Raw genomic sequence first — 13,389 nt, 5'->3', positions numbered from 1 at the left:
CACGCCAAAACTGATTGGCCAACTACATCCTGCCCAGCCACAAAAGCAGGCTGTGGACAGTAATCTTTCATTGGAGCACAAACCTGGCGGTCTGACGGCGCAGATCACAGGGAGCCAAATGCCCGGGAGCGGGCAGGGAGCTACAGCGACCAGCCACCAGAGGTTTTGTGGAGAGGAGAAGCTGTGCGGCGAGCTGTTTGGACTTAGAGCAACCGCTTCTGAACACCGGGGCCTGCCCGGAGGAGGAGGAGGAGGAGGAGGAGGAGGAGGAGGAGGAGCGCGGCGGGTCGTTTGGACTCGCAGTGACTGCATTAGAGCTCCAGGCGGCTGCTCAGAGGAGAAGGCGTGTGGTGAGTTGTTTGGACTTAAAGCGACCGCTCCTGAACACAGGGGGGCTGCCTGGAGGAGGAGCGCGGTGGGTCGCTTGGTCTCCAGTGGCCGCACCAGAGCTCCGGGCGGCTGCCCAGAGGATGCATGCAGCAGGTCATGTGGATTCAGAGCCACTCAGAGCGACCGCTCCTGAACACCCGGGGGGTTACCTGGAGGAGGAGGAGGAACAGGGAGGGTCATTTTGACTCGGAGTGATTGATTGCCCCGGGCTACGGGTGGTCGGTGGGAGGAGGAGGCACGCAGTGAGTTGCTTGGACTCCTAGTGACTGCACCGGAATACTGGGCGGCTGTCTGGAGGAAGAGGCGTGTGGCGGGTCTCTGGGACTCAGAGCGATTGTATGGGGCCCCAGGTGGCTGCTCAGAGGAGGGGCTGCATAGCCAGGCGATTAGGTGCAGAGCAGGGTCCCAGGATCTAGGAGGCTTCTTGGTGGAAGAGCCGCACAGAGACAGGCTTAGGGGCGTAGCAAAGGTTCCAGGCCTGCGGGCAGATTCTCTGAGGAGGGGCAGCCTAAGGAGATTCATCTGCGAAGGATGAGGCTCCCAGGCCCAGGAGGTAGGGCCGGGCCCTGGGAACTTTGCAGAGGAAGGCAGCCCAGCCCAGGCAGTAGCTGTAAATTGAGGGGAACCTCTAGGAGGGAACTGACCAGCGAGACTTCCCCACCGGGTGAGTCTTCCCTGCCGGGTGAGGTTTCCCTACAAGGACGGTAAAACCAGAGACACAGGCCCAAACAGGCCTTGCCTCAGCCCGCAGCCTAGTTCCCCTTTGGATGACCATTGGTCAACAAGTGGAGGCACCTCTGCCCACTAGCAGGGATTATACCCCACCTGAAGGCCACCACTCCTAGAGAGGCAGATTCCTTGTGGAGCACCGCATTATCAACTTCCTCCAAGACTTCAGCCTACTGAAGGCTAAGAGGGGATATATATAGAAATCTTCAGGGACATTGTAAGTCAATAAAGGAAATCTGCAATATCTCAGCGGTCCACTGATACCTGAACAATATGAGAAAACAAGGAAAGAAAATGCTGCAAACAAATCTAGATATTACATCAATAAAACCCAATGACAGCATGGCAGAAGAAATGACAGAAAAGGAGTTCAGATTGTACATAATTAAAATGATCAGGGAAGCAAACGATGAGATGAAAGAGCAAATGCAGGCATTGAATGATCGCACCAATTGACAGTTAAAAGAGCAAATACAGGAAGCAAAAGATCATTTCAATAAAGAGTTAGAGATATTGAAAAAAAAACCAAACAGAAATCCTTGACATGAAGGAAACAATAAGCCAAATTAAGAACTCCATAGAAAATATCCAGTAGGATAGAACACCTGGAAGACAGAACCTCAGACATTGAAGACAAAATATTTAACCTTGAAAACAAAGTTGAACAAACAGAGAAGATGGTAAGAAATCATGAACAGAATCTACAAGAACTATGGGATATCATGAAAAGGCCAAATTGAAGAATTATTGGGATTGAGGAAGGCTTAGTGAAACAAACCAAAGGAATGAACAATCTATTCAATGAAATACTATCAGAAAATTTCCCAAATCTGAAGAATGAAATGGAAAATCAAGTTCAAGAGGCTTATAGGACTCCAAATACACAAAATTACAACAGACCCACACCAAGGCACATTATTATGAAAATGCCTAACATACAAAATAAAGACAGAATTTTAAAGGCTGTGAGAGAAAAGAACCAAATTACATTCAGGTGGAAACCAATACGGATATCAGCAGATTTTTCAATCCAGACCCTAAAAGCTAGAAGGGCCTGGAACAACATTTTTCAAGCCCTGAAAGAAAATGGATGCCAACCAAGAATCTTATACCCAGCAAAACTTACCTTCAAAATTGACGATGAAATAAAATCCTTACAGAGGTTTTGTGAGCTCACTGCTGCCCTTGTGAGCTTACAGGCCCGCCCCTCCCACAAGCCGTGCATAGCAGTGAAGCCCCTCCCACTGGAGGTCAAGACCCACCCACTCCTCCCTTTGGTTTTGACCAGGCTCCATCGGAGCCTATTATGCAGTATTCTGTATACTCATATTATTATCCAGTTTGACATAACTAAATTCTAGAGCTTAGTAAACTTTTTTAAAGAGCTTTTAGGCCATATTTTGTTTTAATGACTCATTCCTTTCCATCCCCTCCCCTTTTCTTTCCTTCTCTCCCTTTTCCTTCCCTCCCTGTCCTTTTCTTACAGTGTTGGGGGTTAAACTCCAAGGCCTTGTGCAAGCCAGGCAAGCTTTCTACCACTGAGCTTCATCCCTGGCCCTGTTGACACTTTCTATGGAAGTAATTTTAATTACTTCTTGTGTTACATTATTTGAAAAGTTTCTAACACAGGCACAAATTAGTTATGACAAGTTAGTTTTTAAAAGTACAGCATATCTAATGTTTCTAAAAAGAAGGAGCTTAAAACTTGAGTGTGGGCTGGAAATATAACTCAGTTGGAAGAATACTTGCATTCTTTTGACTTCTCATAGTACTTCAGAAGGTCTAAGCTAGCTGGTGGCTCTAAATATATAGCAAAGAGAAGGATAAGCTATGACTCTTTGAAATGCTGAAGGTAAATTATGTTAAGATAAATAATTCATTGCTTCATGTAAATAAAAGACATCCAAATATATTTTTTATTCCTGGTTATGCTTGAATTGTTGATGAACCAAATCTAATGTTTGAAGGAAAACATTCACTAATAGCCACTGGTTTTCTGAATATCTCTTAAGTACATGACAAGTTCGAAGGCATCTTGCCACCATGTATGATTAAACTGATTATTATTTATACTTCTATGGCCAGAGTTGTACCTGTGTAAACTAAAACACTTATCCTACTCTGTATAGTATGAAAGTTTAGAAACTTTTTAACAAATGTAATTAGGTAAGGTAATGAATATGTTAATTAGTCTGTGGTGAATATTTCACAACGTATATACGTGTATCAGAATCAAATTATCCGTTGTGTACAGTATTGCACACCTATGATCCCAGGCACTGTGGAGGCTGAGGCAGGAGGAGTACAAGTTCAAGGACAGCCTCATCAATTTAGTGAGTCCCTGTCTCAAAGAAAAAAAAAAAAAAAAAGACAAGCCAAAGTATCAGGTTTGCAGCTTGAGATATTACAATGCTATAATTTTAAACTGTCAATTATAACTCAATAAAGTTGGGAGAAAAGTTTAGAAGTTGTACTTTCCAACTTTAGAATGACATGAAATGTGCGAAAGAGATCATAAATACGGACAAATTAGGTAAAACATCTCTAAAAATAGGATAACAGTCCAAAGTTTTGACTGATAATTTTATCTTTTAATCAGTGAACATACTGTGCCTGAGAAAATAATTTCAGAAATATTTTTGTGGGAGTAGCAGAGTAGAAATCAAATCAACTTTATATTCCATTGTGATCCATGTTTGACAATAAATCTTTGGTCTATCAATGTTAGATAGAGAGGCTGACAAGGGAGGGAGTTTGTCAAAATCTGCAAAGGAAAACGTTCAATATGGAAGGACAGGAACAAATATTTGAATAGGGTTGCAAGTACTTTCATCCCACTTGATAAGTTTCAGATCCTTTATTTTAAATGTTTATTAGTCTTTCTTATAAATGTGAATTTCCTATTTGTTTTCTAGTTGTAGTGCTATTTCTACATTCTTCTTTTTTAAAAAAATTCTCACATTTCAATACTTATTAAGAAATAAGAAATTTTTGTTGTTTTTTCCTACTGACCTCCTTTAAACAACATAGTAAAGGAGGAAAATGAGATATCAGATAACTTTTATCAGATAACTTTCATAATGATAAAATTTGAAAAGCCACAAAAAGAATTTATCTAATTCATGCTATTCATCCCATTTTTATTATATAAAATTATATTAATGTAACTTTTAATTACATTATTTTTAACTTATTTGTAATAAATTTGCCCAATCAAGAAAATTTAGAAGCCAGGTGTGGTGGTGTACACCTATAATCCCAGCTTTCAAGAGGCTAAGGCAGGAGAATCACAAATTTGAGGTCAGCCTTAGTCACTTAGTGAGACCCGGTCTCAAAATAAAAAATAAAAAGTGTCAGAGATGTGACTCAGTGGTAGAGCATTTGCTTAGCATGCACAATGTCCAGGGTTCCATCCCCAGTATCACAAATTAAAAAAAGAAAGAAATTAAGAAACTTAGAAACACCAGAATTCTGAATAGCAAGAAATGCTCATTTTGATACATAAAATTGTTAAAAATCTTCATGGTAATGATGATCATTTAAGAAAGTAACTTAAATGACAAATATTTTTACTTGTTACCTCACCCTTACCACTTGTTCATAGGTTAAGATGTAAAGAAAAATTGGGGACTGGGATAATAGCTTAGTGGTAAAGCACTTGCCCTGGAAAGCTTGAAGCATAAAAGCTTGAGCACCACAAAAAAGAAAGAAGGGAAAAAATCAATGACTGGGTAAGTTGGCAATTCAGCAGAAAAACATTACACTTTCTGAATCTATTTCCCAAGGCTCTTGTAGTCATCAAGATAGAGAGTAAATCTTTTCAATTAATTCTTGCTGTTTTGTGACCACTTCAGGCGTGTTTCCATCTCAGAGTCTTATCCTGAGGTCTGCATCTTTGTCCTTCCCTTGCTCCGGCTCTGAACCGGCACCTGTCCCTTCTCCACCACCAGCAGCTCCCCTGATCTTCCAAGACTCAAACGTCCACAGCTAACACTGCTGCAGGCCTGCCAGAGGCCAGTGAGGACCCGCAAACCAGGGAGCTGCAAGGATCCTTGCAAACACGGTTTTCCGCCGCGTGGGTTGAAAACCAAACTCTTGATTTTCCCTCACAAAGCTTCAGGATGCTGAATTAGCCTAGGCACAAAGATTGCGAGTGGAAGAGTTTGGGCAGCCAGCTCATGCCTTCTGGCACCACCCTGCCAAGGCCTCCTGGTGACCAAAAGAGGATGGCAAGAGAAAGGCAAACAGCTGGAGTGCCACAGCAAGTATAGGACCCGAGCAGGGAGGGACAGTCAGCTCCCAGCCATGGGGAATTAGCAGTCCACCTATGGACAGCACTTGGGATTATATACATTGGAACCCCTCCTCCCCAGAACCCCCCTCCTGGATTCACTCAGTACCTTCCATAGGGCTCTGCATAGTAGGCCCTCAGAGTGAATCTGTTCCTTTTCCAGGCTCCTCAGAAGTCCCAGAGCCGCCCAGGAGATAAAGACATGCTTTTCTGGCCATGGTTCAAAGTCTGCTGAGAAGAAAAACTAACAAGAGGACTGTAGCACTTGTCCCCTTGGGCAGCGGGCCACATCACTGCTCATAGGCATTTCCCGTTGGCGGCGGCCGCGCGATCTCGGGCATTGTCCTTGTGAAGAAGGAAGGGCTGTAGGAACCTGGGCAGCCTGCAGGAGCTTTCCCTTCTGTGAGGGCTGTTTCCTGCCAGTGTTCTTACCAAACATGTTATTTAGAGGAAGGCTTGTGGCTACTAGGCAAACAGTAGTGACAAAAACAAAAATAAAAACATCAGTCTGGTTTCATTATAATAAAGAAACCAATTTTTTGGGGGGGGTACTGGGGATTGAGCCTGGAGGTACTTTACCACCAAGTTAAATTCTCAGTTCTTTTCATTTTAAAGGTCTTGCTTTAGTTGCCAAGGCTGGGCTTGAACGTGTGATCCCCCTGCCTCAGCCTCCCAAGTTGCTGAGATTAGAGGCATGTGCCATGGTGCCTAGTAAGAAACCAATTCTAAGAAAATGCATTAAAATGATTTTGTTAAAGAATGCATTTTGAAGTAATGGCATTTCCAAATATCAATCAATCCTGTTGTGGACATGTTGGGATGTCATGACTAAAACAGGTGGTAGGACTGATGGGGTCCTACACTCTGTTGTCAAGACACTGCATGATCTTGAGAAGGTTGTTTTACTCTTTCCCCTCATGAGCCTCATTTGCAACATGCAATTGCTGAAATTCACTTACCTCATGATACTCGAGAAGCTCGGAAAGGGCTAATGGAACTGAGAGATGTTGAAATGTTACATCAAGGAAGGTTCTGCATTTTTAAAGAGGCAATATCAAGGCATGCTGTTTATCAGCAAGGCCACTTAGTTTTTAAAGAGCCAATTAAATAGAATTCGGCACTTGAGCAGCATGCGGTGGCGCACACCTGTAATCCCAGCAACTCAGGAGGCTGAGGCAGGAGGATTTTGAGTTCAAGCCAGCCCTAGCAACTTGGTGAGGCACTTAGCAACTCAGCGAGATCCTATCTCTCAATAAAATGTAAAAAAAGGGCTAGGGATGTGGCTCGGTGGTTAAGCACCCCTGAGTTCAATCCTCAGTACGAAAAAAAAAAAAAAAGAATTCAGCACTTAAATATTTATATCCAAGTAATTATTTTAAAGAACTATAAGTTCTCATTGTAGTTTACAATTCAGAAAGAAACCAACTTCATACCAAGTTCGTATATGCCATCATTAGCCAGATGAACACACTTCCCCAAACCTAGTTACTGGTGAAGGCAGAGAGGGAAGACAGGAACTACATTTCTGTTTATCATGGTAACAATTTGGTTCAACTCTGTCCATTCTTCTCCTAGCTGCTCCTGAGGCCTTATGGTATTTTACTGTCTCCTTTTATGTCCCTTCAATTTTTTTTTTTTTTGGTACCAGGGATTGAACTCAGGGGTACTTAAAACACTGAGCCACATCCCCACCTCTTTTGTATTTTATTTAGAGACAGGGCCTCGCTGAGTTGCTTAGGGCCTCTCTAAGTTACTGAGGTTAGCTTTGAACTTATGAGTCTCTTGCTTCAGCCTCCTGAGCTGCTGGATTATAGGTGTGCACCACCATGCCTGGCCTGTCCCTTCAATTTATTGAAAAACTTTTTTGAAAAATTTTAAGCCTATAGCAAAGGTGAAAGAATACCCACCTAGATTCATCATTTGTTAAACTTTTTGCCACATTTATTCTCCATTTCTTGCTCCAAACTATTTGAAACTAGTTTATCGCAACACTTTACTCCAATGCATTGGCATATATTTCAAGGACATTTTCTAACACACCATACTTCCATTACATTGATACACAATGTTATTGGATATGTAATCCATATTAACATTGGCTCAGTTATTCTAATAATGTCCAGTGTGGTGTTTATTTCCCAGTTTGGGATTTAATAATTTGTATGTCTCCTTAGTCCAGGCCTCTTATCTTACAGAATGTCCCATATCTGGAATTACCTACTTGTTTCTTTGTGATTCATTGAGTTTCTGTGTTTTTGCAAAGATAGTAGAAGGTGAGATGTGTACTTCCTATGGCACCCCCTCAGGGGTACAGCATGCCAGATGGGGGCATATCTAGAGTGCCAGTTTTTATCACTTAAGTTTAAGGTGATGTCTGCCTCATCTCTGCACTATACAAAGCACTTTCCTTGATGATATTTGCCTGAATCATTGACTTCTTTAGTGATTACAAAGTGGTGATTCTTTCATTCCTTCTACATTTACTGACAGGTTCTTGTATTTAAAAGAAAAAAAAGCTTCCCTTCTCCTTGCTCCCCCATCTTTTTATATACTACTGTGAACTCAAGAATTCTTTTAAAAATTCAACATTTTATTAATTCATATAAAACATAAGTGTTCTAATATTGTTAGTTGTCTATTTATTTATACTGGGGACTGAATCCAGGGTGCTTAACCACTGAGCTACATCCTGAGCTCTTTCTGTATTTTGAAACAGGCTCTTGCTAAGTTGCTTAGGGCCTCACTAAGTTGCTGAGGCTAGCTTTGAATTTGAAATCCTCCTACCTAAGCTTCCTGAGCCACCGGGATTATAGGCATGTGCCACTGTGCCTGGCAGTAGCCTACTTTTAGAAGCAGACAAGATATATAAATTATAAATGTGAAACCTACACTAGCACCTGCCCAAATCTCATCTTCTGTCCTTGATTGTTGGGTCAGGCAGGAGTTCCAGGCATTCATTGTCTTTAGTTTTGGACTTCTGAAGATGCCTACAAGCTTACTACCAAACTGTGGTTCCTGGACCAGCAGAATCTGCATGACCTAAGAACTTGTTACAAATATAGACATACAGGCCCCACCCAGATCTAAGCATTCAGAATCTACATTTTAACAAGAATTCCAGATGATCTATATGAACGTCAAATTTAAGAAGCATTGATTTCTAGAAGACACTTTAAAAGTTCTGGGTTCAAGTCTATAAGACTGAATCTTTTATTTAGTTATTTTTGGTGCTGGGGATTGAACCCAGAGGCACTTAACCACCGAGCCACATCCCCATCCAACTCAGAGTCTCACTGAGTTGCTGAGGGCATTGCTAAATTGCTGAGGCTGGCTTTGAATTCCTGATCCTACTGCCTCAGCCTCCTGACCTGCTGGGATTATAGGCATGCACCACCATGCACGCCATTGAAAGACTGAATCTTAAACAAAGAAATAGCCTGAATACAAACAGCTGCCAAGTGCAGACTTAAGTAGCAACAGAGCACATGTCTGTCAGCTTGCCTACTATCAGCTAAGCAGATTTTATTTTTCCTGAAAAATATTTTATTTTTCTCTATTCCCCAACAGCTAAGCAACCAAGAAAGTAAAACACAAAATCCCACTCAGAGAAGTTACTGCAAGTGCCCAAAACAAGGGTAAAAGCTCTTGCATTTTTAAAAAGTATTTTCCAAAATGACTCTCTATAATAGTTCTCCCTTCAGTTGTTGCTGCTTCAAAATCAATCCAACAATAGTCATGGCACTTTCAACACTATTTTAAATATACATGCCAAATTGGTTGGTTTTGTTTCTTTCTTGGAAGGGGCTCAACAGTTAACTATGCACTGGAAAACATGATGGTAGTCACTTTTTCAATGTACAGTACAATGAAGATTAGAGTCTGAGATTAAGGAAAGAAAAAGAACAAAGGACATATTTACCTTTAAGTCTGTCTAGTTGCATTCCTGAGTTGTCCTCTGCCAGAGAAGAGACTCAGGTAGAGACCTAACCAGCATTTCCCCAAAGCTCAGGAATGCGGCTGAGTAACTGAGCACCTCTTAGAATCTGCCCAGGCACTGGATTCAGTTGGAGGAGAAAAGACGCTCAGATCCAGGTTCTGTCTCCTGGACATTCTAGGAGGACCCTAGACTCTAAGATACCAGCAATAGGCTTGATATTATCTACACCTTATTGGGAAGAAGAAAAGTACAATGTCAATTTGCAGATATTTCAGATTTGATGTCAGCACCCCACACCCTTTGTCCCCTAACTAAACACATGGAAAAAACCTGAGAGGATCTTATTGACCTATGACTTAAGTGCTAGTTCAGATTGACTTGCATCAAGGGTGAGTTCCCGCTAAGGGGAGATACCTGAGCTAGACACGGTGATTCCACTCATAACCCCAGCAACTTGGGAGGCTGCAAATTTCAGGCCAGCCTCAGCAATTTAGCAAGACCCTGTCTCAAAGCCAAATATCAAAAGGGCTGGGAATAGCTCAGTGGTAAACTCCCGAGTTCAATTCCCAGTACTGCAAGAAAAAGAAATACCTGGGAGGAAACTGGTTGGCACTGCAAGATGACGTTCCTAGTGACCTTACCACAACTTCCTGTGAGGGCACAAGTCTGGAATATCCAGGCAAGTCTATAAAAACGAAGTCTAGTTTCAGCCCCCATGAAATAAAAGCAGTACCTAGAGAGGTAAATATTTCATCTTCTTTCCTATAGAAATATATATAGATGAGGAAGGAATGGAAGTAAAATTCATTGGGTGTTTATAATTCTGAACATGTTCATACCTAATGGCTTCAGAATTTTACTTCTGGAAACATGCCCCTCAGAGATGCATCCTGTTCACTTAAAGGTATGCATTAGAACTGTGCTGATCATAGTAGCCACAAGACACATGTGAAATTTATATTTAAAATACTTAATACAAATAAAAATCCAGTTCATCAATCACACTGAGCACACTTCAATTGCTATAAGTACTATGTCTACAGTGACTTATTGCAAGCACTGATCATAGACCATTTCCATTATAACAGAATGTTCTATTAGACATGCTGTATAGGATACCCATGGCAACTCTACTCTTGAAAACCTGTGCTTGTACACCATCCACACATCCAATAGGACAGGAAAACTGATACATTCACACTACAATATTATAAAACAATGCAAACAAATGATCAACAATTTATTACATGTAAACAGTGTGGATGAATCTCACAATATTGGATTAAAGGAGTCAGATACATAAGAGATTGTACTATAGACTCAATCTGCAGTACAAAGTCAGGGCAGGTCACAGCAGTAGTTAACCTGGGAGGATGAGTGTGACTGAAGGCAAGCACAGGGTTGTGCTTTCTGTGTCCATATTGCACTTTAATCAAACGTTAAGAATTTTCAGTCTACTGGGTATTGTGCACTTTTCATTCAGAATGCCCTATGATAGTTGAAAATGCAAAATTGTTTCTGGAAAGCAAAATCTTTTTTCCCACGTCTTCTTCACCATCAACTGGATACAATGTGCAGAATGCGACACGCAGCAACTGGACATTAAGGGTGAAAATTCTGAATGATTTTCCTCACATTAGAGACTGGAGAAGGGCAAGGGCTATTAAACAAGGTGGCACTGAGTAGATTTCTGGCTTGCTGCCTGATTTTCCAGTTACCCACCAAGAAAACATACATGGCTACTAGCTTCTTGACAAAAATCTTAGAAATTCTTATTTCCTGAAAGTAAACCAATGACAGATGTATAGCAGATTCTATTTTAAAAGTGTGGCATATTCCTTGGAATAAAATGCCAGAGAAATTCAAAACACTAGTGATAATCATAATGCCTAATTTGTAAGTCTAGAGTACAAACCTCCACGAGGATGGGAATACTTAGGAAAAAAAATGCAAGGAATGCTTCAAGAGTTGCATTTGGGGCAGAAGCAAAGGTGAAAACAGAAGTCTCCCATACAGGGGTGTCCTAGTTTGGGACCCTTGCGCTACGCAAGGACTTTGGCTCTCTTAGTTTACTGGGGAGGCACGTTCTGGAAGCAGAAGTGACGAGGTGGAGAAAACAATAAAAGGGAGAAAAGCAACGAAGGGCGAGTTCATGGGATGGTTCTAGTTGTGGGCAACTAAGGCTACTTCCTCCAGGCTCTTCTGAGGAACACATGGAAGCTGAAGGATTTACCAATCAACCCTCACCCTTACCAACATTTTATTTGTATAAAATGTCCAGAATTGTCAACCTATAAAGGAAGTTAGATTAGTGGTTGCTTAGGGCAGGGGGAATGAGAAGATTGACTGCAGGGTCTGGGCTCTTTGGGGTGATTAAAATTTTCTAAATTGATTGTGGTGTGTGCATATGCTAAACACCATGGAATTGTAAGTTTTGTATCAAATAGTATGTATGGCATATAAATGTCTCAATAAAACTGTTGTCAAAGTCAAAGCTTACTCTAAATAAGTACATGCTTTGTCCATTCATTATTCATTTCTTTCAAATGCCTGTGCCTGGCTCAAGGTGTTTTCATATTCCACTTGTTTTTTTCTGAGTCCAGAGCCTTCGACATGCTAAGCATGTGCTCCACCACTGAGCTCCATTCCAGCCCATATGCCAATGCTTGCTTGCTTCTCTTTTATCATAAGTTTTTTATGCTCTTTTCTGACATAAAAAGGAATGACTGGAAGTAGGATGTCACAGGAGACACACACTTCCAGCATCTTCAGTTTTGCCTCCTCTACCTCAGCCTTGATCTGTAATAAACTTTTGCCCTTAAGAATTTGAGCACATCTCATTATTCACTTGTATAAAACTTGTTAGCTTACCTTATTTTTCCGAAAATACCCAGAACCCCCTCAGAGGCCCTACAGCCCCATGTGATATGGCTCTTGCTACCTTCCGCCCCCAGGGGCTTGCTCCTACTTTCAGGACCTCCTCAGCTGTGATCATTTTCTAGGTTGCTCTTCCTGCCACAAGGTGGCTAGTCAATAAGTATTTGTTAAATGGATAAGAATAATTTAATTTCCTGAAGTAACATTTTCCTTGGGAAAACAGGTCTTAAAAACAGTCACATGCTGCTTAGTGACAGGAAAGTTATTAAGATTTCATCACCATGTGAACATCAGGACATATGTACATAAACAAAGATAGCTATGATGTCAGTAGATGATAGTTCAAGGGCCCACCGTAGTATATACAATCCACTGGTGACTGAAAAGTTACATGACACTGACTATAAAATTACTATATAACGATATAATATATATAACTATAGTCACTTCTTAAATATAAACTCATGGATTAAACAAAGATATCAGTAAATTCTCTGATATTTTGCAACTTGTGTGTTAGGTTTTCACATTTCTCTACAGGTTTCCCCCAAACATTTACAATATCAAACAAGGCTAAGGGCCAGGCATGGTGACGCATGCCTGTAATCCCAGTGGCTTGGGAGGCTGAGTTAGGAGGATCTTGAGTTCAGAGCTAGCCTCAGTAACTCAGTGAGAGCCTGTCTCTAAATAAAATATAAAAAAGGGCTGGGGATGTGGCTCAGTGGCTAAGCATCCCTGGGTTCAAACCCCAGCATCAAGAAAACAACAACAAAAAAAGCAAGGTTAAGGCTGGGTGTGGTGGTGCATACCCATAATCCCAGTTACTCAGGAGGCTAAAACAGGCAGATCAGAAGTTTGAAGTCAGCTTTGTTAACTTAGCAAGACCCTAAATCAAAATAAAAAATTAAAAGGGCTGGGGATGTAGTTCAGTGGTAGAGTACCCCTGGGTTAATCCCTAGTACTAAAAACAAATAATAAGCAAGAAGGCAACTGAATTAAAGGGATAACAAGATGCAGAGAAAAAGGGACACAGAAGAAGTGAGGAGTTGAAAGTCATAGTATATTACACAGAATGTGACTATAAAAGGTACAGTGTGCCAGCTCACCCTTAATGATAAGTACCAAAGGACATCTGGGATCTCTGTGCCTAAAATAAAAACTAATA

This window comes from Sciurus vulgaris, assembly GCF_902686455.1.
Source record: "Sciurus vulgaris genome assembly, chromosome: 10".
Lineage (NCBI taxonomy): Eukaryota > Metazoa > Chordata > Mammalia > Rodentia > Sciuridae > Sciurus > Sciurus vulgaris.
This window is presented reverse-complemented; position numbering follows the sequence as displayed.